Source organism: Gnatocerus cornutus, chromosome 6, assembly GCF_029298725.1.
Source record: "Gnatocerus cornutus isolate USDA-ARS CGAHR chromosome 6, icGnaCorn1.1, whole genome shotgun sequence".
NCBI lineage: Eukaryota > Metazoa > Arthropoda > Insecta > Coleoptera > Tenebrionidae > Gnatocerus > Gnatocerus cornutus.
In genome coordinates this window covers 3,567,861-3,591,105 of record NC_142238.1, presented here as the reverse complement: position 1 = coordinate 3,591,105, position 23,245 = coordinate 3,567,861, and positions in this window count along the sequence as shown.

Here is a 23,245-nt window from a genome sequence, read left to right as displayed (position 1 = left end):
TTTTGTTTAGATATAATTTAGTTTAATTTTAATAAAATAACTAGAAGGTTAATAATCAACCAATACTATCACAATTATGTTAATTAATCTTCGTTTAACTCATGGTCTAAGTCATTAAAAAATTTCTGATCAAAAGTAAAATAAAACAATGATTAGGTTAAAATTATTTATTACAATTGTTTAGATATTTGCTCTATTATAATGTTGCATTTTTGCACCTGAATATTAAGATTAGCTGCTTCAGTGTTAAGTTTCTTTCGCTTCAGGTTAATCACCTGAAGCAGCTTCTCTTCTTTCTTGTTGAGCTCTTGCAGGGCCCTGTCTATGCTCTCCAGATGGTAGAGATGTTTTCGTTTCTCTCCCATCAGGCGCTTCCTGCAGCTTCGCATGGTTGTCGTGGTGGAGTCTTCTGCTTCCACCTCTCCTTCCTCTTCCAGGGAGCTCTGAGAGGTTGGCTCCTCGTCTTCAGCAACGTCATTTTTTAATAACGCCAAATTTTTTCCCCTTGATGTGGTTGGGATCGGAGAATTGCCAAGTTTTCTTAGGGGAGGTGGCACTGTTGGAACATGTCCCACCGAGCTCAAAAATGTATCGAGAGACTCGCATCCCTGAGAAATAAAAGAAAAGATGTAAAAATTTTAAATAACCAAAAAAAAAGTTTGTCAGAGAAATGATTATAATACTCACCGAAAGCAATTCTCCTTCTTCGACCTGCTGTTGGACCCCACCTGCTTCCTGAAAGCCAAATAAAGTATGTTATTTGTAATGTACTAAAAAATTATAAAATTTATTTACCTGCAGCAAAACATTTTGAAGAATTTTAACAGATTTTTCGTCTTCTTCTTCTTCTGAACAGCTTATGACTGAAATCTAAAAAAAAAAATAGTATTCAAAATAAATTAAATCAATATTGAAATAATTTAACTTACAGCAGGCGATTTTTTCAGGCTTAAATTGAATTTTTTCGCGGGAGTCTTCATTGTTAACTTTGTCAACTGAATGATTTGCAATAAAGAAGAGTTCATTTTTATAATAAAGAAAATTGTTGATTCTGCAAAAGTGCCCCACTATAGATACGTATGCAGGAGGTGGAAAGTTCATTGGTCATTCGGAAAAATCTGCTGAGCTTGCACATTTTGAAGGACAAGTCAATGCTCGAGAAAATTAGACATATATCTGCTTATTACATGACTGTTAAAGACAGGTCATTGTCGCAGGAACTTGGCAATGCATTTTGTAAGTGCAAGCTTGCATTTTTCATGACCGGGGTCATTGAAACAAGAAGCGTGCATGGGTTTGGGACATACATCTCCAATAAGACAATCAAAAGTCTAAGTCCGAGCTGGTGTGGGAAAGCTGTAACCAATGAAACGCAATGTCACAATAGCAACCTCAGCAACGGTAAGTGTACTAAGTAGGGATTGGTTGAAAAATAGTGTGTGGAGATAAACAAGGCGTAAAACGTATTTTGTTAAGTAGGCGGTGATAAATGACTTTAATATAAATCAAATTGTAACACTTTAGAGCAACAGAAATCAAGAAATCTTGAAGCAACATGAGCGACGGTAATACATTGTTCTTCTGTTTTTAATTATATACAATAATTTTTTTCAGAATTAGTGCAATGCCCGTTCGTTAAAGACCATTGGGTCAAGCCAACGAAAATGGCGATCCACAAGTTCAAGTGCAGTCGCCGATTCCAACCTGGACTAACTGCATGGGCGCAACCATCCACATCAACATCTTACCAACCCCAGCAGAATTCTGCAAGCAGTGGGGAAGTAGGAACAGCAGCAGCTGCAGCAGCAGCAGCAGCAGCAGCAACACCTTTAAATACCATTAAAAAAGAAGAATTGTGGGATGATGATGATGATGCTGATGATTATCTGGGATATCGGCCAGTGTTAAACAGGGACATTATAAGAGAGGTCCCACCTTGTCTATCAAGGAGGGAGCGAAAAGAATTCCGCAGACAGGAGAGGTTGCGGATGAGTGCATATTCGTGATATCCCGTAAGTAAAGACTTTTGGAGTAAAACAAAAAAATTAATTTTAATGCACTTACAGGGATGATCGAAAAATGGTGCAGTCACACCCCTCCCCCCGGACTACTATATAATTTAACTTTGTGGCAAACACAATAAAAATTATTGAATATATATTTAGTTTTTTTAAATAGGGGTAGTTTTTCGAGATAAAGCAAATCTTTGAAAATTTACGTAAAAGAAAAATACTTTTTTTACATTTAAACAGGGGTAGTAGAAAAAAATTATCTAAAAAATTTTTTTTTTTTTTTTTTTTAAGTTTTCAAAATTTTCTGAATTTTTGGGAATGGATAAAGAAAAGAGTTTTGAGTACAATACTGTATAAATATATATAAAATATGTATCCAAAAAAAAAAAAAAAAAAAAGAGTGTCAGGTTCGGAATCTGAACAAACCGACTAGCGCATTTTATTAATAACTGACAACGATGAATTGTGCCAGTTTTTGGTCGGGCGGAAATGGACTTTACCCCACAAAAATGCTAATCTTAAACGCATTATTTTCTATGTGATTGTATGGTCGCTATATTGAAAAAGATTTTCTCTTTATTTTGATCGTTTTCAATCACACAAAATCGCAACCCTTATGTGCACCAATTGCATTTTTTGACAAACCAGTCGCAAAAAAAACTTTTAACATTACGGCGTTTTTTAGAATCGTCCACTAATCATTCACACAAAATTTCAGATTTCTACCTTCAACAATAATTTAGGGGTGGTTTTTTTAAAATTGTCATGCTGCATATCAAATAACGCAGAATTAAATGTGCATTAAGAAAATATATAACATGTCATAGTTTTTTCAATTCGTTTGGATTTTATTATTTAACAAAATTTTTTTCGATTTTTGGGGTGGTCGAATAAAATCAAAATTTTCTTTCAACATTTCGATGGTACTTTTCAAGGCGCATCTTTTTTGTCATAGATTCAAATTGTGTCAGAAGTATCGTTTCCGAGATATTGCTCTTCAAACTTCAAAAATTCAAAATTTTATTTAGCTGTAACTTGACACGATATGACTAAAACCTAATTCTTTTTCTATAAATCAATTGTACTTTACAAAACGCTAATTTTTTATTAATAGCGCAAATCTCGTCAGACTCTTCGTTTTCGAGTTATGAACAAACAGTAAATAACACATTTCATCCTGTAACTTGATACATTACAAATCAAACGTCAGTTACTTTCTATGAATCGACAGTATTTTTTAATGTGCATATTTTTTGTTATATGTACCAATGGACCCAGAATAACCGTTTCGAAGATATTTGCAATGAAACTTCAAGCTTTCATAAAATTGGATAAATGTAATTTGAAACGATAAGTATCAAATAACATTGTACTGAAAGTTGATAAAATAAAAAATAAAATGAGATTCAACTGCAATGAGTCATCGGCGTAAAACCTATGCCGGTTTCACTCCACAAGGTCGTGGAGTGAAACCGGCACTACCTTACTACTACTTTGCGAATTCAAGCCAGAAAACAACGAAAATCGGCGAGAAATAATCGTTTTGCATCGAAATATGCGGTTTTCTGTAAGAATTTTGATGATTTCGCGCAGAATTCTGCTGTTTTCTTGCAATTCAGCCGTTGAATCTTGGTAAAAAGTCATGATTTTGTAGATTTCGTGCTCTTCTTTGCGAATTCAAGCCAGAAAACCACGAAAATCGGCGAGAAATCGTCGTTTTGCATCGAAATATGCGGTTTTCTCTAAGAATTTTGATGATTTCATGCAGAATTCTGCTGTTTTCTTGCAATTCAGCCGTTGAATCTAGGTAAAAAGTCATGAATTTGTAGATTTCGTGCTCTTCTTGGCGAATTCAAGATAGAAATCAACGAAAATCGGCGAGAAATCGTTGTTTTGCATCAAAATATGCAGCTTTCTCTAAGAATTTTGATGATTTCGTGCAGAATTCTGCGGTTTTCTTGCAATTCAGCCGTTGAATCTTGGTAAAAAGTCATGATTTTGTAGATTTCGTGCTCTTCTTTGCGAATTCAAGCCAGAAGACAACGAAAATCGGCGAGAAATCGTCGTTTTGCATCGAAATATGCGGTTTTCTCTAAGAATTTTGATGATTTCGTGCAGAATTCTGCTGTTTTCTTGCAATTCAGCCGTTGAATCTTGTTAAAAAGTCATGATTTTGTAGATTTCGTGCTCTTCTTTGCGAATTCAAGCCAGAAAACAACGAAAATCGGCGAGAAATCGTCGTTTTGCATCGAAATATGCGGTTTTCTGTAAGAATTTTGATGATTTCGTGCAGAATTCTGCTGTTTTCTTGCAATTCAGCCGTAGAATCTTGGTAAAAAGTGATGATTTTGTAGATGTCGTGCTCTTCTTTGCGAATTCAAGCCAGAAAACAACGAAAATCGGCGAAAAATCGTTGTTTTGCATCGAAATATGCGGTTATCTGTAAGAATTTTGATGATTTCGTGCAGAATTCTGCTGTTTTCTTGCAATTCAGCCGTTGAATCTTGGTAAAAAGTCATGATTTTGTATATTTCGTGCTCTTCTTTGCGAATTCAAGCCAGAAAACAACGAAAATCGGCGAGAAATCGTCGTTTTGCATCGAAATATGCGGTTTTTTGTAAGAATTTTGATGATTTTGTGCAGAATTCTGCTGTTTTCTTGCAATTCAGCCGTTGAATCTTGGTAAAAAGTCATGATTTTGTAGATTTCGTGCTCTTCTTTGCGAATTCAAGCCAGAAAACAACGAAAATCGGCGAGAAATAATCGTTTTGCATCGAAATATGCGGTTTTCTGTAAGAATTTTGATGATTTCGCGCAGAATTCTGCTGTTTTCTTGCAATTCAGCCGTTGAATCTTGGTAAAAAGTCATGATTTTGTAGATTTCGTGCTCTTCTTTGCGAATTCAAGCCAGAAAACCACGAAAATCGGCGAGAAATCGTCGTTTTGCATCGAAATATGCGGTTTTCTCTAAGAATTTTGATGATTTCGTGCAGAATTCTGCTGTTTTCTTGCAATTCAGCCGTTGAATCTTGGTAAAAAGTGATGATTTTGTAGATTTCGTGCTCTTCTTTGCGAATTCAAGCCAGAAAACAACGAAAATCGGCGAGAAATCGTCGTTTTGCATCGAAATATGCGGTTTTCTCTAAGAATTTTGACGATTTTGTGCAGAACTCTGCTGTTTTCTTGCAATTCAGCCGTTGAATCTTGGTAAAAAGTCATGATTTTGTAGATTTCGTGCTCTTCTTTGCGAATTCAAGATAGAAAACAACGAAAATCGGCGAGAAATCGGCGAGAAATCGTCGTTTTGCATCGAAAGATGCGGTTTTCTGTAAAAATTTTGATGATTACGTGCAAAATTCTGCTGTTTTCTTGCAATTCAGCCGTTGAATCTTGGTAAAAAGTCATGATTTTGTAGATTTCGTGCTCTTCTTTGCGAATTCAAGCCAGAAAACAACGAAAATCGGCGAGAAATCGTCGTTTAGCATCGAAATATGCGGTTTTCTGTAAGAATTTTGATGATTTCGTGCAGAATTCTGCTGTTTTCTTGCAATTCAGCCGTAGAGTCTTGGTAAAAAGTGATGATTTTGTAGATTTCGTGCTCTTCTTTGCGAATTCAAGCCAGAAAACAACGAAAATTGGCGAGAAATCGTTGTTTAGCATCGAAATATGCGGTTTTCTGTAAGAATTTTGAGGATTTCGTGCAGAATTCTGCTGTTTTCTTGCAATTCAGCCGTTGAATCTTGGAAAAAAGTTATGATTTTGTAGATTCCGTGCTCTTCTTTGCGAACTCAAGATAGAAAACAACAAAAATCAGCGAGAAATCGTCGTTTTGCATCGAAATATGCGGTTTTCTCTAAGAATTTTGATGATTTCGTGCAGAATTCTGCTGTTTTCTTGCAATTCAGCCGTTGAATCTTGGTAAAAAGTGATGATTTTGTAGATTTTGTGCTCTTCTTTGCGAATTCAAGCCAGAAGACAACGAAAATCGGCGAAAAATCGTCGTTTTGCATCGAAATATGCGGTTTTCTCTAAGAATTTTGATGATTTCGTGCAGAATTCTGCTGTTTTCTTGCAATTCAGCCGTAGAATCTTGGTAAAAAGTGATGATTTTGTAGATTTCGTGCTCTTCTTTGCGAATTCAAGCCAGAAAGCAACGAAAATCGGCGAAAAATCGTTGTTTTGCATCGAAATATGCGGTTTTCTGTAAGAATTTTGATGATTTCGTGCAGAATTCTGCTGTTTTCTTGCAATTCAGCCGTTGAATCTTGGTAAAAAGTCATGATTTTGTAGATTTCGTGCTCTTCTTTGCGAATTCAAGCCAGAAAACAACGAAAATCGGCGAGAAATCGTCGTTTTGCATCGAAAAATGCGGTTTTCTGTGAGAATTTTCATGATTTCGTGCAGAATTCTGCTGTTTTCTCGCAATTCAGCCGTTGAATCTTGGAAAAAAGTCATGATTTTGTAGATTTCGTGCTCTTCTTTGCGAATTCAAGCCAGAAAACCACGAAAATCGGCGATGAATCGTCGTTTTGCATCTAAATATGCGGTTTTCTGTAAGAATTTTCATGATTTCGTGCAGAATTCTGCTGTTTTCTCGCAATTCAGCCGTTGAATCTTGGTAAAAAGTCATGATTTTGTAGATTTTGTGCTCTTCTTTGCGAATTCAAGCCAGAAAACCACGAAAATCGGCGAGAAATCGTCGTTTTGCATCGAAATATGCGGTTTTCTCTAAGAATTTTGTGGATTTCGTGCAGAATTCTGCTGTTTTCTTGCAATTCAGATGTTGAATCTTGGTAAAAAGTCATGATTTTGTAGATTTCGTGCTCTTCTTTGCGAATTCAAACCAGAAAACAACGAAAATCGGCGAGAAATCGTCGTTTTGCATCGAAATATGCGGTTTTCTGTAAGAATTTTGATGATTTCGTGCAAAATTCCGCTGTTTTCTTGCAATTCAGCGTAGAATGTTGGTAAAAAGTGATGATTTTGTAGATTTCGTGCTCTTCTTTGCGAATTCAAGCCAGAAAACAACGAAAATCGGCGAGAAATCGTTGTTTTGCATCGAAATATGCGGTTTTCTGTAAGAATTTTGATGAGTTCGTGCAGAATTCTGCTGTGTTCTTGCAATTCAGCCGTTGAATCTTGGTAAAAAGTCATGATTTTGTAGATTCCGTGCTCTTCTTTGCGAATTCAAGATAGAAAACAACGAAAATCAGCGAGAAATCGTCGTTTTGCATCGAAATATGCGGTTTTCTCTAAGAATTTTGATGATTTCGTGCAGAATTCTGCTGTTTTCTTGCAATTCAGCCGTTGAATCTTGGTAAAAAGTCATGATTTTGTAGATTTCGTGCTCTTCTTTGCGAATTCAAGCCAGAAAACAACGAAAATCGGCGAGAAATCGTCGTTTAGCATCGAAATATGCGGTTTTCTGTAAAAATTTTGATGATTTCGTGCAGAATTCTGCTGTTTTCTTGCAATTCAGCCGTAGAGTCTTGGTAAAAAGTGACGATTTTGTAGATTTCGTGCTCTTCTTTGCGAATTCAAGCCAGAAAACAACGAAAATTGGCGAGAAATCGTTGTTTAGCATCGAAATATGCGGTTTTCTGTAAGAATTTTGAGGATTTCGTGCAGAATTCTGCTGTTTTCTTGCAATTCAGCCGTTGAATCTTGGAAAAAAGTTATGATTTTGTAGATTCCGTGCTCTTCTTTGCGAATTCAAGATAGAAAACAACAAAAATCAGCGAGAAATCGTCGTTTTGCATCGAAATATGCGGTTTTCTCTAAGAATTTTGATGATTTCGTGCAGAATTCTGCTGTTTTCTTGCAATTCAGCCGTTGAATCTTGGTAAAAAGTGATGATTTTGTAGATTTTGTGCTCTTCTTTGCGAATTCAAGCCAGAAGACAACGAAAATCGGCGAAAAATCGTCGTTTTGCATCGAAATATGCGGTTTTCTCTAAGAATTTTGATGATTTCGTGCAGAATTCTGCTGTTTTCTTGCAATTCAGCCGTAGAATCTTGGTAAAAAGTGATGATTTTGTAGATTTCGTGCTCTTCTTTGCGAATTCAAGCCAGAAAGCAACGAAAATCGGCGAAAAATCGTTGTTTTGCATCGAAATATGCGGTTTTCTGTAAGAATTTTGATGATTTCGTGCAGAATTCTGCTGTTTTCTTGCAATTCAGCCGTTGAATCTTGGTAAAAAGTCATGATTTTGTAGATTTCGTGCTCTTCTTTGCGAATTCAAGCCAGAAAACAACGAAAATCGGCGAGAAATCGTCGTTTTGCATCGAAAAATGCGGTTTTCTGTGAGAATTTTCATGATTTCGTGCAGAATTCTGCTGTTTTCTCGCAATTCAGCCGTTGAATCTTGGAAAAAAGTCATGATTTTGTAGATTTCGTGCTCTTCTTTGCGAATTCAAGCCAGAAAACCACGAAAATCGGCGATGAATCGTCGTTTTGCATCTAAATATGCGGTTTTCTGTAAGAATTTTCATGATTTCGTGCAGAATTCTGCTGTTTTCTCGCAATTCAGCCGTTGAATCTTGGTAAAAAGTCATGATTTTGTAGATTTTGTGCTCTTCTTTGCGAATTCAAGCCAGAAAACCACGAAAATCGGCGAGAAATCGTCGTTTTGCATCGAAATATGCGGTTTTCTCTAAGAATTTTGTGGATTTCGTGCAGAATTCTGCTGTTTTCTTGCAATTCAGATGTTGAATCTTGGTAAAAAGTCATGATTTTGTAGATTTCGTGCTCTTCTTTGCGAATTCAAACCAGAAAACAACGAAAATCGGCGAGAAATCGTCGTTTTGCATCGAAATATGCGGTTTTCTGTAAGAATTTTGATGATTTCGTGCAAAATTCCGCTGTTTTCTTGCAATTCAGCGTAGAATGTTGGTAAAAAGTGATGATTTTGTAGATTCCGTGCTCTTCTTTGCGAATTCAAGATAGAAAACAACGAAAATCAGCGAGAAATCGTCGTTTTGCATCGAAATATGCGGTTTTCTCTAAGAATTTTGATGATTTCGTGCAGAATTCTGCTGTTTTCTTGCAATTCAGCCGTTGAATCTTGGTAAAAAGTGATGATTTTGTAGATTTCGTGCTCTTCTGTGCGAATTCAAGCCAGAAAACAACGAAAATCGGCGAGAAGTCGTCGTTTTGCATCGAAATATGCGGTTTTCTCTAAGAATTTTGAAGATTTCGTGCAGAATTCTGCTGTTTTCTTGCAATTCAGCCGTTGAATCTTGGTAAAAAGTGAAGATTTTGTAGATTTCGTGCACTTCTTTGCGAATTCAAGCCAGAAAACAACGAAAATCGGCGAGAAATCGTCGTTTTGCATCGAAATATGCGGTTTTCTCTAAGAATTTTGACGATTTCGTGCAGAATTCTGCTGTTTTTTTGCAACTCAGCCGTTGAATCTTGGTAAAAGTCATGATTTTGTTGATTTCGTGTTCTTCTTGGTGAATTCAAGATAGAAAACAACGAAAATCGGCGAGAAATCGTTGTTTTGCATCGAAATATGCAGTTTTCTCTAAGAATTTTGATGATTTCGTGCAGAATTCTGCTGTTTTCTTGCAATTCAGCCGTTGAATCTTGGTAAAAAGTCATGATTTAGTAGATTTCGTGCTCTTCTTTGCGAATTCAAGCCAGAAAACAACGAAAATCGGCGAGAAAGCGTCGTTTTGCATCGAAATATGCGGTTTTCTGTAAGCATTTTGATGATTTCGTGCAGAATTCTGCTTCTTGTAATTCAGCCGTTGAATCTTGGTAAAAAGTGATGATTTTGTTGATTTCGTGCTCTTCTATGCGAATTCAAGCCAGAAAACAACGAAAATCGGCGAGAAATCGTCGTTTTGCATCGAAATATGCGGTTTTCTCTAAGAATTTTGACGATTTCGTGCAGAATTCTGCTGTTTTCTTGCAATTCAGCCGTTGAATCTTGGTAAAAAGTCATGATTTTGTTGATTTCGTGCTCTTCTTGGTGAATTCAAGATAGAAAACAACGAAAATCGGCGAGAAATCGTTGTTTTGCATCGAAATATGCAGTTTTCTCTAAGAATTTTGATGATTTCGTGCAGAATTCTGCTGTTTTCTTGCAATTCAGCCGTTGAATCTTGGTAAAAAGTCATGATTTTGTAGATTTCGTGCTCTTCTTTGCGAATTCAAGCCAGAAAACAACGAAAATCGGCGAGAAATCGTCGTTTTGCATCGAAATATGCGGTTTTCTGTAAGAATTTTGATGATTTCGTGCAGAATTCTGCTTCTTGCAATTCAGCCGTTGAATCTTGGTAAAAAGTGAAGATTTTGTAGATTTCGTGCTCTTCTTTGCGAATTCAAGCCAGAAATCAACGAAAATCGGCGAGAAATCGTCGTTTTGCATCGAAATATGCGGTTTTCTCTAAGAATTTTGACGATTTCGTGCAGAATTCTGCTGTTTTCTTGCAATTCAGCCGTTGAATCTTGGTAAAATGTCATGATTTTGTAGATTTCGTGCTCTTCTTTGCGAATTCAGGCCAGAAAACCACGAAAATCGGCGAGAAATCGTCGTTTTGCATCGAAATATGCGGTTTTCTCTAAGAATTTTGATGATTTCGTGCAGAATTCTGCTGTTTTCTTGCAATTCAGCCGTTGAATCTTGGTAAAAAGTCATGATTTTGTAGATTTCGTGCTCTTCTTTGCAAATTCAAGATAGAAAACAACGAAAATCAGCGAGAAATCGTCGTTTTGCATCGAAATATGCGGTTTTCTCTAAGAATTTTGACGATTTCGTGCAGAATTCTGCTGTTTTCTTGCAACTCAGCCGTTGAATCTTGGTAAAAAGTCATGATTTTGTTGATTTCGTGCTCTTCTTGGTGAATTCAAGATAGAAAACAACGAAAATCGGCGAGAAATCGTTGTTTTGCATCGAAATATGCAGTTTTCTCTAAGAATTTTGATGATTTCGTGCAGAATTCTGCTGTTTTCTTGCAATTCAGCCGTTGAATCTTGGTAAAAAGTCATGATTTTGTAGATTTCGTGCTCTTCTTTGCAAATTCAAGATAGAAAACAACGAAAATCAGCGAGAAATCGTCGTTTTGCATCGAAATATGCGGTTTTCTCTAAGAATATTGATGATTTCGTGCAGAATTCTGCTGTTTTCTTGCAATTCAGCCGTTGAATCTTGGTAAAAAGTCATGATTTTGTAGATTTCGTGCTCTTCTTTGCGAATTCATGCCAGAAAACAACAAAAATCGGCGAGAAATTGTTGTTTTGCATCGAAATATGCAGTTTTCTCTAAGAATTTTGACGATTTCGTTCAGAATTCTGCTGTTTTCTTGCAATTCAGCCGTTGAATCTTGGTAAAAATCATGATTTTGTAGATTCCGTGCTCTTCTTTGCGAATTCAAGATAGAAAACAACGAAAATCAGCGAGAAATCGTCATTTTGCATCGAAATATGCGGTTTTCTCTAAGAATTTTGATGATTTCGTGCAGAATTCTGCTGTTTGCTTGCAATTCAGCCGTTGAATCTAGGTAAAAAGTCATGATTTTATAGATTTCGTGCTCTTCTTGGCGAATTCAAGATAGAAAACAACGAAAATCGGCGAGAAATCGTTGTTTTGCATCGAAATATGCGGTTTTCTGTAAGAATTTTGATGATTTCGTGCAGAATTCTGCTGTTTTCTTGCAATTCAGCCGTTGAATCTAGGTAAAAAGTCATGATTTTGTAGATTTCGTGCTCTTCTTGGCGAATTCAAGATAGAAAACAACGAAAATCGGCGAGAAATCGTTGTTTTGCATCGAAATATGCAGTTTTCTCTAAGAATTTTGATGATTTCGTGCAGAATTCTGCTGTTTTCTTGCAATTCAGCCGTTGAATCTTGGTAAAAAGTCATGATTTTGTAGATTTCGTGCTCTTCTTTGCAAATTCAAGCCAGAAAACAACGAAAATCGGCGAGAAATCGTCGTTTTGCATCGAAATATGCGGTTTTCTGTAAGAATTTTGATGATTTCGTGCAGAATTCTGCTGTTTACTTGCAATTCAGCCGTTGAATCTTGGTAAAAAGTCATGATTTTGTAAATTTCGTGCTCTTCTTTGCGAATTCAAGACAGAAAACAACAAAAATCAGCGAGAAATCGTCGTTTTGCATCGAAATATGCGGTTTTCTCTAAGAATTTTGATGATTTCGTGCAGAATTCTGCTGTTTTCTTGCAATTCAGCAGTTGAATCTTGGTAAAAAGTCATGCTTTTGTAGATTTCGTGCTCTTCTTTTCAAATTCATGCCAAAAAACAACGAAAATCGCCGAGAAATCGTCGTTTTGCATCGAAATATGCGGTTTTCTGTAAGAATTTTGATGATTTCGTGCAGAATTCTGCTGTTTTCTTGCAATTCAGCCGTTGAATCTAGGCAAAAAGTCATGATTTTGTAGATTTCGTGCTCTTCTTGGCGAATTCAAGATAGAAAACAACGAAAATCGGCGAGAAATCGTTGTTTTGCATCGAAATATGCAGTTTTCTCTAAGAATTTTGATGATTTCGTGCAGAATTCTGCTGTTTTCTTGCAATTCAGCCGTTGAATCTTGGTAAAAAGTCATGATTTTGTAGATTTCGTGCTCTTCTTTGCGAATTCAAGCCAGAAAACAACGTAAATCGTCGAGAAATCGTCGTTTTGCATCGAAATATGCGGTTTTCTGTAAGAATTTTGATGATTTCCTGCAGAATTCTGCTGTTTTCTTGCAATTCAGCCGTACAATCTTGGTAAAAGTGATGATTTTGTAGATTTCGTGCTCTTCTTTGCGAATTCAAGCCAGAAAACAACGAAAATCGGCGAGAAATCGTCGATTTGCATCGAAAAATGCGTTTTTCTGTATGAATTTTGATGATTTCGTGCAGAATTCTGCGGTTTTCTTGCAATTCAGCCGTTGAATCTTGGTAAAAAGTCATGATTTTGTAGATTTCGTGCTCTTCTTTGCGAATTCAAGCCAGAAAACAACGAAAATCGGCGAGAAATCGTCGTTTTGCATCGAAATATGCGGTTTTCTGTAAGAATTTTGATGATTTCGTGCAGAATTCTGCTGTTTTCTTGCAATTCAGCCGTTGAATCTTGGTAAAAAGTCATGATTTTGTAGATTTCGTGCTCTTCTTTGCGAATTCAAGCCAGAAAACAACGTAAATCGTCGAGAAATCGTCGTTTTGCATCGAAATATGCGGTTTTCTGTAAGAATTTTGATGATTTCCTGCAGAATTCTGCTGTTTTCTTGCAATTCAGCCGTTGAATCTTGGTAAAAAGTCATGATTTTGTAGATTTCGTGCTGTTCTTTGCGAATTCAAGCCAGAAAACCACGAAAATCGGCGAGAAATCGTCGTTTTGCATCGAAATATGCGGTTTTCTGTAAGAATTTTGATGATTTCGTGCAGAATTCTGCTGTTTTCTTGCAATTCAGCCGTTGAATCTTGGTAAAAAGTCATGATTTTGTAGATTTCGTGCTCTTCTTTGCGAATTCAAGCCAGAAAACAACGAAAATCGGCGAGAAATCGTCGTTTTGTATCGAAATATGCGGTTTTCTCTAGGAATTTTGACGATTTCGTGCAGAATTCTGCTGTTTACTTGCAATTCAGCCGTTGAATCTTGGTAAAAAGTCATGATTTTGTAAATTTCGTGCTCTTCTTTGCGAATTCAAGACAGAAAACAACGAAAATCAGCGAGAAATCGTCGTTTTGCATCGAAATATGCGGTTTTCTCTAAGAATTTTGACGATTTCGTGCAGAATTCTGCTGTTTTCTTGCAACTCAGCCGTTGAATCTTGGTAAAAAGTCATGATTTTGTTGATTTCGTGCTCTTCTTGGTGAATTCAAGATAGAAAACAACGAAAATCGGCGAGAAATCGTTGTTTTGCATCGAAATATGCAGTTTTCTCTAAGAATTTTGATGATTTCGTGCAGAATTCTGCTGTTTTCTTGCAATTCAGCCGTTGAATCTTGGTAAAAAGTCATGATTTTGTAGATTTCGTGCTCTTCTTTGCAAACTCAAGATAGAAAACAACGAAAATCAGCGAGAAATCGTCGTTTTGCATCGAAATATGCGGTTTTCTCTAAGAATTTTGATGATTTCGTGCAGAATTCTGCTGTTTTCTTGCAATTCAGCCGTTGAATCTTGGTAAAAAGTCATGATTTTGTAGATTTCGTGCTCTTCTTTGCGAATTCATGCCAGAAAACAACGAAAATCGGCGAGAAATTGTTGTTTTGCATCGAAATATGCAGTTTTCTCTAAGAATTTTGACGATTTCGTTCAGAATTCTGCTGTTTTCTTGCAATTCAGCCGTTGAATCTTGGTAAAAATCATGATTTTGTAGATTCCGTGCTCTTCTTTGCGAATTCAAGATAGAAAACAACGAAAATCAGCGAGAAATCGTCATTTTGCATCGAAATATGCGGTTTTCTCTAAGAATTTTGATGATTTCGTGCAGAATTCTGCTGTTTGCTTGCAATTCAGCCGTTGAATCTAGGTAAAAAGTCATGATTTTATAGATTTCGTGCTCTTCTTGGCGAATTCAAGATAGAAAACAACGAAAATCGGCGAGAAATCGTTGTTTTGCATCGAAATATGCGGTTTTCTGTAAGAATTTTGATGATTTCGTGCAGAATTCTGCTGTTTTCTTGCAATTCAGCCGTTGAATCAAGGTAAAAAGTCATGATTTTGTAGATTTCGTGCTCTTCTTGGCGAATTCAAGATAGAAAACAACGAAAATCGGCGAGAAATCGTTGTTTTGCATCGAAATATGCAGTTTTCTCTAAGAATTTTGATGATTTCGTGCAGAATTCTGCTGTTTTCTTGCAATTCAGCCGTTGAATCTTGGTAAAAAGTCATGATTTTGTAGATTTCGTGCTCTTCTTTGCAAATTCAAGCCAGAAAACAACGAAAATCGGCGAGAAATCGTCGTTTTGCATCGAAATATGCGGTTTTCTGTAAGAATTTTGATGATTTCGTGCAGAATTCTGCTGTTTTCTTGCAATTCAGCCGTTGAATCTTGGTAAAAAGTCATGATTTTGTAGATTTCGTGCTCTTCTTTGCGAATTCAAGCCAGAAAACAACGAAAATCGGCGAGAAATTGTCGTTTTGTATCGAAATATGCGGTTTTCTCTAGGAATTTTGACGATTTCGTGCAGAATTCTGCTATTTACTTGCAATTCAGCCGTTGAATCTTGGTAAAAAGTCATGATTTTGTAAATTTCGTGCTCTTCTTTGCGAATTCAAGACAGAAAACAACGAGAATCAGCGAGAAATCGTCGTTTTGCATCGAAATATGCGGTTTTCTCTAAGAATTTTGATGATTTCGTGCAGAATTCTGCTGTTTTCTTGCAATTCAGCAGTTGAATCTTGGTAAAAAGTCATGCTTTTGTAGATATCGTGCTCTTCTTTGCAAATTCATGCAAAAAAACAACGAAAATCGGCGAGAAATAATCGTTTTGCATCGAAATATGCGGATTTCTGTAAGAATTTTGATGATTTCGTGCAGAATTCTGCTGTTTTCTTGCAATTCAGCCGTTGAATCTTGGTAAAAAGTCATGATTTTGTAGATTTCGTGCTGTTCTTTGCGAATTCAAGCCAGAAAACCACGAAAATCGGCGAGAAATCGTCGTTTTGCATCGAAATATGCGTTTTTCTGTAAGAATTTTGATGATTTCGTGCAGAATTCTGCTGTTTTCTTGCAATTCAGCCGTTGAATCTTGGTAAAAAGTCATGATTTTGTAGATTTCGTGCTCTTCTTTGCGAATTCAAGCCAGAAAACAACGAAAATCGGCGAGAAATCGTCGTTTTGTATCGAAATATGCGGTTTTCTCTAGGAATTTTGACGATTTCGTGCAGAATTCTGCTGTTTACTTGCAATTCAGCCGTTGAATCTTGGTAAAAAGTCATGATTTTGTAAATTTCGTGCTCTTCTTTGCGAATTCAAGACAGAAAACAACGAAAATCAGCGAGAAATCGTCGTTTTGCATCGAAATATGCGGTTTTCTCTAAGAATTTTGATGATTTCGTGCAGAATTCTGCTGTTTTCTTGCAATTCAGCAGTTGAATCTTGGTAAAAAGTCATGCTTTTGTAGATTTCGTGCTCTTCTTTGCAAATTCATGCCAAAAAACAACGAAAATCGCCGAGAAATCGTCGTTTTGCATCGAAATATGCGGTTTTCTGTAAGAATTTTGATGATTTCGTGCAGAATTCTGCTGTTTTCTTGCAATTCAGCCGTTGAATCTTGGTAAAAAGTCATGATTTTGTAGATTTCGTGCTCTTCTTTGCGAATTCAAGCCAGAAAACAACGAAAATCGGCGAGAAATCGTCGTTTTGCATCGAAATATGCGGTTTTCTGTAAGAATTTTGATGATTTCGTGCAGAATTCTGCTGTTTTCTTGCAATTCAGCCGTTGAATCTAGGTAAAAAGTCATAATTTTATAGATTTCGTGCTCTTCTTGGCGAATTCAAGATAGAAAACAACTAAAATCGGCGAGAAATCGTTGTTTTGCATCGAAATATGCGGTTTTCTGTAAGAATTTTGATGATTTCGTGCAGAATCCTGCTGTTTTCTTGCAATTCAGCCGTTGAATCTAGGTAAAAAGTCATGATTTTGTAGATTTCGTGCTCTTCTTGGCGAATTCAAGATAGAAAACAACGAAAATCGGCGAGAAATCGTTGTTTTGCATCGAAATATGCAGTTTTCTCTAAGAATTTTGATGATTTCGTGCAGAATTCTGCTGTTTTCTTGCAATTCAGCCGTTGAATCTTGGTAAAAAGTCATGATTTTGTAGATTTCGTGCTCTTCTTTGCGAATTCAAGCCAGAAAACAACGAAAATCGGCGAGAAATCGTCGTTTTGTATCGAAATATGCGGTTTTCTCTAGGAATTTTGACGATTTCGTGCAGAATTCTGCTGTTTACTTGCAATTCAGCCGTTGAATCTTGGTAAAAAGTCATGATTTTGTAAATTTCGTGCTCTTCTTTGCGAATTCAAGACAGAAAACAACGAAAATCAGCGAGAAATCGTCGTTTTGCATCGAAATATGCGGTTTTCTCTAAGAATTTTGATGATTTCGTGCAGAATTCTGCTGTTTTCTTGCAATTCAGCAGTTGAATCTTGGTAAAAAGTCATGCTTTTGTAGATTTCGTGCTCTTCTTTGCAAATTCATGCCAAAAAACAACGAAAATCGCCGAGAAATCGTCGTTTTGCATCGAAATATGCGGTTTTCTGTAAGAATTTTGATGATTTCGTGCAGAATTCTGCTGTTTTCTTGCAATTCAGCCGTTGAATCTTGGTAAAAAGTCATGATTTTGTAGATTTCGTGCTCTTCTTTGCGAATTCAAGCCAGAAAACAACGAAAATCGGCGAGAAATCGTCGTTTTGCATCGAAATATGCGGTTTTCTGTAAGAATTTTGATGATTTCGTGCAGAATTCTGCTGTTTTCTTGCAATTCAGCCGTTGAATCTAGGTAAAAAGTCATAATTTTATAGATTTCGTGCTCTTCTTGGCGAATTCAAGATAGAAAACAACTAAAATCGGCGAGAAATCGTTGTTTTGCATCGAAATATGCGGTTTTCTGTAAGAATTTTGATGATTTCGTGCAGAATCCTGCTGTTTTCTTGCAATTCAGCCGTTGAATCTAGGTAAAAAGTCATGATTTTGTAGATTTCGTGCTCTTCTTGGCGAATTCAAGATAGAAAACAACGAAAATCGGCGAGAAATCGTTGTTTTGCATCGAAATATGCAGTTTTCTCTAAGAATTTTGATGATTTCGTGCAGAATTCTGCTGTTTTCTTGCAATTCAGCCGTTGAATCTTGGTAAAAAGTCATGATTTTGTAGATTTCGTGCTCTTCTTTGCGAATTCAAGCCAGAAAACAACGTAAATCGTCGAGAAATCGTCGTTTTGCATCGAAATATGCGGTTTTCTGTGAGAATTTTGATGATTTCCTGCAGAATTCTGCTGTTTTCTTGCAATTCAGCCGTACAATCTTGGTAAAAGTGATGATTTTGTAGATTTCGTGCTCTTCTTTGCGAATTCAAGCCAGAAAACAACGAAAATCGGCGAGAAATCGTTGTTTTGCATCGAAATATGCGGTTTTCTCTAAGAATTTTGATGATTTCGTGCTGAATTTTGCTGTTTTCTTGCAATTCAGCCGTTGAATCTTGGTAAAAAGTCATGATTTTGTAGATTTCGTGCTCTTCTTTGCGAATTCAAGCCAGAAAACAACGAAAATCGGCGAGAAATCGTCGATTTGCATCGAAAAATGCGTTTTTCTGTAAGAATTTTGATGATTTCGTGCAGAATTCTGCGGTTTTCTTGCAATTCAGCCGTTGAATCTTGGTAAAAAGTCATGATTTTGTAGATTTCGTGCTCTTCTTTGCGAATTCAAGCCAGAAAACAACGAAAATCGGCGAGAAATCGTCGTTTTGCATCGAAATATGCGGTTTTCTGTAAGAATTTTGATGATTTCGTGCAGAATTCTGCTGTTTTCTTGCAATTCAGCCGTTGAATCTTGGTAAAAAGTCATGATTTTGTAGATTTCGTGCTCTTCTTTGCGAATTCAAGCCAGAAAACAACGAAAATCGGCGAGAAATAATCGTTTTGCATCGAAATATGCGGTTTTCTGTAAGAATTTTGATGATTTCGTGCAGAATTCTGCTGTTTTCTTGCAATTCAGCCGTTGAATCTTGGTAAAAAGTCATGATTTTGTAGATTTCGTGCTGTTCTTTGCGAATTCAAGCCAGAAAACCACGAAAATCGGCGAGAAATCGTCGTTTTGCATCGAAATATGCGGTTTTCTCTAAGAATTTTGATGATTTCGTGCAGAATTCTGCTGTTTTCTTGCAATTCAGCCGTTGAATCTTGGTAAAAAGTGATGATTTTGTAGATTTCGTGCTCTTCTTTGCGAATTCAAGCCAGAAAACAACGAAAATCGGCGAGAAATCGTCGTTTTGCATCGAAATATGCGGTTTTCTCTAAGAATTTTGACGATTTCGTGCAGAATTCTGCTGTTTTCTTGCAATTCAGCCGTTGAATCTTGGTAAAAAGTCATGATTTTGTAGATTTCGTGCTCTTCTTGGCGAATTCAAGATAGAAAACAACGAAAATCGGCGAGAAATCGTTGTTTTGCATCGAAATATGCAGTTTTCTCTAAGAATTTTGATGATTTCGTGCAGAATTCTGCTGTTTTCTTGCAATTCAGCCGTTGAATCTTGGTAAAAAGTCATGATTTTGTAGATTTCGTGCTCTTCTTTGCGAATTCAAGCCAGAAAACAACGAAAATCGGCGAGAAATCGTCGTTTTGCATCGAAATATGCGGTTTTCTGTAAGAATTTTGATGATTTCGTGCAGAATTCTGCTGTTTTCTTGCAATTCAGCCGTTGAATCTAGGTAAAAAGTCATAATTTTATAGATTTCGTGCTCTTCTTGGCGAATTCAAGATAGAAAACAACTAAAATCGGCGAGAAATCGTTGTTTTGCATCGAAATATGCGGTTTTCTGTAAGAATTTTGATGATTTCGTGCAGAATCCTGCTGTTTTCTTGCAATTCAGCCGTTGAATCTAGGTAAAAAGTCATGATTTTGTAGATTTCGTGCTCTTCTTGGCGAATTCAAGATAGAAAACAACGAAAATCGGCGAGAAATCGTTGTTTTGCATCGAAATATGCAGTTTTCTCTAAGAATTTTGATGATTTCGTGCAGAATTCTGCTGTTTTCTTGCAATTCAGCCGTTGAATCTTGGTAAAAAGTCATGATTTTGTAGATTTCGTGCTCTTCTTTGCGAATTCAAGCCAGAAAACAACGTAAATCGTCGAGAAATCGTCGTTTTGCATCGAAATATGCGGTTTTCTGTGAGAATTTTGATGATTTCCTGCAGAATTCTGCTGTTTTCTTGCAATTCAGCCGTACAATCTTGGTAAAAGTGATGATTTTGTAGATTTCGTGCTCTTCTTTGCGAATTCAAGCCAGAAAACAACGAAAATCGGCGAGAAATCGTTGTTTTGCATCGAAATATGCGGTTTTCTGTAAGAATTTTGATGATTTCGTGCTGAATTTTGCTGTTTTCTTGCAATTCAGCCGTTGAATCTTGGTAAAAAGTCATGATTTTGTAGATTTCGTGCTCTTCTTTGCGAATTCAAGCCAGAAAACAACGAAAATCGGCGAGAAATCGTCGATTTGCATCGAAAAATGCGTTTTTCTGTAAGAATTTTGATGATTTCGTGCAGAATTCTGCGGTTTTCTTGCAATTCAGCCGTTGAATCTTGGTAAAAAGTCATGATTTTGTAGATTTCGTGCTCTTCTTTGCGAATTCAAGCCAGAAAACAACGAAAATCGGCGAGAAATCGTCGTTTTGCATCGAAATATGCGGTTTTCTGTAAGAATTTTGATGATTTCGTGCAGAATTCTGCTGTTTTCTTGCAATTCAGCCGTTGAATCTTGGTAAAAAGTCATGATTTTGTAGATTTCGTGCTCTTCTTTGCGAATTCAAGCCAGAAAACAACGAAAATCGGCGAGAAATAATCGTTTTGCATCGAAATATGCGGTTTTCTGTAAGAATTTTGATGATTTCGTGCAGAATTCTGCTGTTTTCTTGCAATTCAGCCGTTGAATCTTGGTAAAAAGTCATGATTTTGTAGATTTCGTGCTATTCTTTGCGAATTCAAGCCAGAAAACCACGAAAATCGGCGAGAAATCGTCGTTTTGCATCGAAATATGCGGTTTTCTCTAAGAATTTTGATGATTTCGTGCAGAATTCTGCTGTTTTCTTGCAATTCAGCCGTTGAATCTTGGTAAAAAGTGATGATTTTGTAGATTTCGTGCTCTTCTTTGCGAATTCAAGCCAGAAAACAACGAAAATCGGCGAGAAATCGTCGTTTTGCATCGAAATATGCGGTTTTCTCTAAGAATTTTGACGATTTCGTGCAGAATTCTGCTGTTTTCTTGCAATTCAGCCGTTGAATCTTGGTAAAAAGTCATGATTTTGTAGATTTCGTGCTCTTCTTGGCGAATTCAAGATAGAAAACAACGAAAATCGGCGAGAAATCGTTGTTTTGCATCGAAATATGCAGTTTTCTCTAAGAATTTTGATGATTTCGTGCAGAATTCTGCTGTTTTCTTGCAATTCAGCCGTTGAATCTTGGTAAAAAGTCATGATTTTGTAGATTTCGTGCTCTTCTTTGCGAATTCAAGCCAGAAAACAACGAAAATCGGCGAGAAATCGTCGTTTTGCATCGAAATATGCGGTTTTCTGTAAGAATTTTGATGATTTCGTGCAGAATTCTGCTGTTTTCTTGCAATTCAGCCGTAGAATCTTGGTAAAAAGTGATGATTTTGTAGATTTCGTGCTCTTCTTTGCAAATTCAAGCCAGAAAACAACGAAAATCGGCGAGAAATCGTCGTTTTGCATCGAAATATGCGGTTTTCTGTAAGAATTTTGAAGATTTCGTGCAGAATTCTGCTGTTTTCTTGCAATTCAGCCGTAGAATCTTGGTAAAAAGTGATGATTTTGTAGATTTCGTGCTCTTCTTTGCGAATTCAAGCCAGAAAACAACGAAAATCGGCGAGAAATCGTCGTTTTGCATCGAAAAATGCGGTTTTCTGTAAGAATTTTGTTGATTTCGTGCAGAATTCTGCTGTTTTCTTGCAATTCAGCCGTTGAATCTTGGTAAAAAGTGATGATTTTGTAGATTTCGTGCTCTTCTTTGCGAATTCAAGCCAGAAAACAACGAAAATCGGCAAGAAATCGTCGTTTTGCATCGAAATATGCGGTTTTCTCTAAGAATTTTGACGATTTCGTGCAGAATTCTGCTGTTTTCTTGCAATTCAGCCGTTGAATCTTGGTAAAAAGTCATGATTTTGTAGATTTCGTGCTCTTCTTGGCGAATGCAAGATAGAAAACAACGAAAATCGGCGAGAAATCGTTGTTTTGCATCGAAATATGCAGTTTCCTCTAAGAATTTTGATGATTTCGTGCAGAATTCTGCTGTTTTCTTGCAATTCAGCCGTTGAATCTTGGTAAAAAGTCATGATTTTGTAGATTTCGTGCTCTTCTTTGCGAATTCAAGCCAGAAAACAACGAAAATCGGCGAGAAATCGTCGTTTTGCATCGAAATATGCGGTTTTCTGTAAGAATTTTGATCATTTCGTGCAGAATTCTGCTGTTTTCTTGCAATTCAGCCGTAGAATTTTGGTAAAAAGTAATGATTTTGTAGATTTCGTGCTCTTCTTTGCGAATTCAAGTCAGAAAACAACGAAAATCGGCGAGAAATCGTTGTTATGCATCGAAATATGCGGTTTTCTGTAAGAATTTTGATGATTTCGTGCAGAATTCTGCTGTTTTCTTGCAATTCAGCCGTAGAATCTTGGTAAAAAGTGATGATTTTGTAGATTTCGTGCTCTTCTTTGCAAATTCAAGCCAGAAAACAACGATAATCGGCGAGAAATCGTCGTTTTGCATCGAAATATGCGGTTTTCTGTAAGAATTTTGAAGATTTCGTGCAGAATTCTGCTGTTTTCTTGCAATTCAGCCGTAGAATCTTGGTAAAAAGTGATGATTTTGTAGATTTCGTGCTCTTCTTTGCAAATTCAAGCCAGAAAACAACGAAAATCGGCGAGAAATCGTCGTTTTGCATCGAAATATGCGGTTTTCTGTAAGAATTTTGATGATTTCGTGCAGAATTCTGCTGTTTTCTTGCAATTCAGCCGTTGAATCTTAGTAAAAAGTCATGATTTTGTAGATTTCGTGCTCTTCTTTGCAAATTCAAGCCAGAAAACAACGAAAATCGGCGAGAAATCGTCGTTTTGCATCGAAATATGCGGTTTTCTGTAAGAATTTTGATGATTTCGTGCAGAATTCTGCTGTTTTCTTGCAATTCAGCCGTAGAATTTTGGTAAAAAGTAATGATTTTGTAGATTTCGTGCTCTTCTTTGCGAATTCAAGCCAGAAAACAACGAAAATCGGCGAGAAATCGTTGTTATGCATCGAAATATGCGGTTTTCTGTATGAATTTTGATGATTTCGTGCAGAATTCTGCTGTTTTCTTGCAATTCAGCCGTAGAATCTTGGTAAAAAGTGATGATTTTGTAGATTTCGTGCTCTTCTTTGCAAATTCAAGCCAGAAAACAACGAAAATCGGCGAGAAATCGTCGTTTTGCATCGAAATATGCGGTTTTCTGTAAGAATTTTGAAGATTTCGTGCAGAATTCTGCTGTTTTCTTGCAATTCAGCCGTAGAATCTTGGTAAAA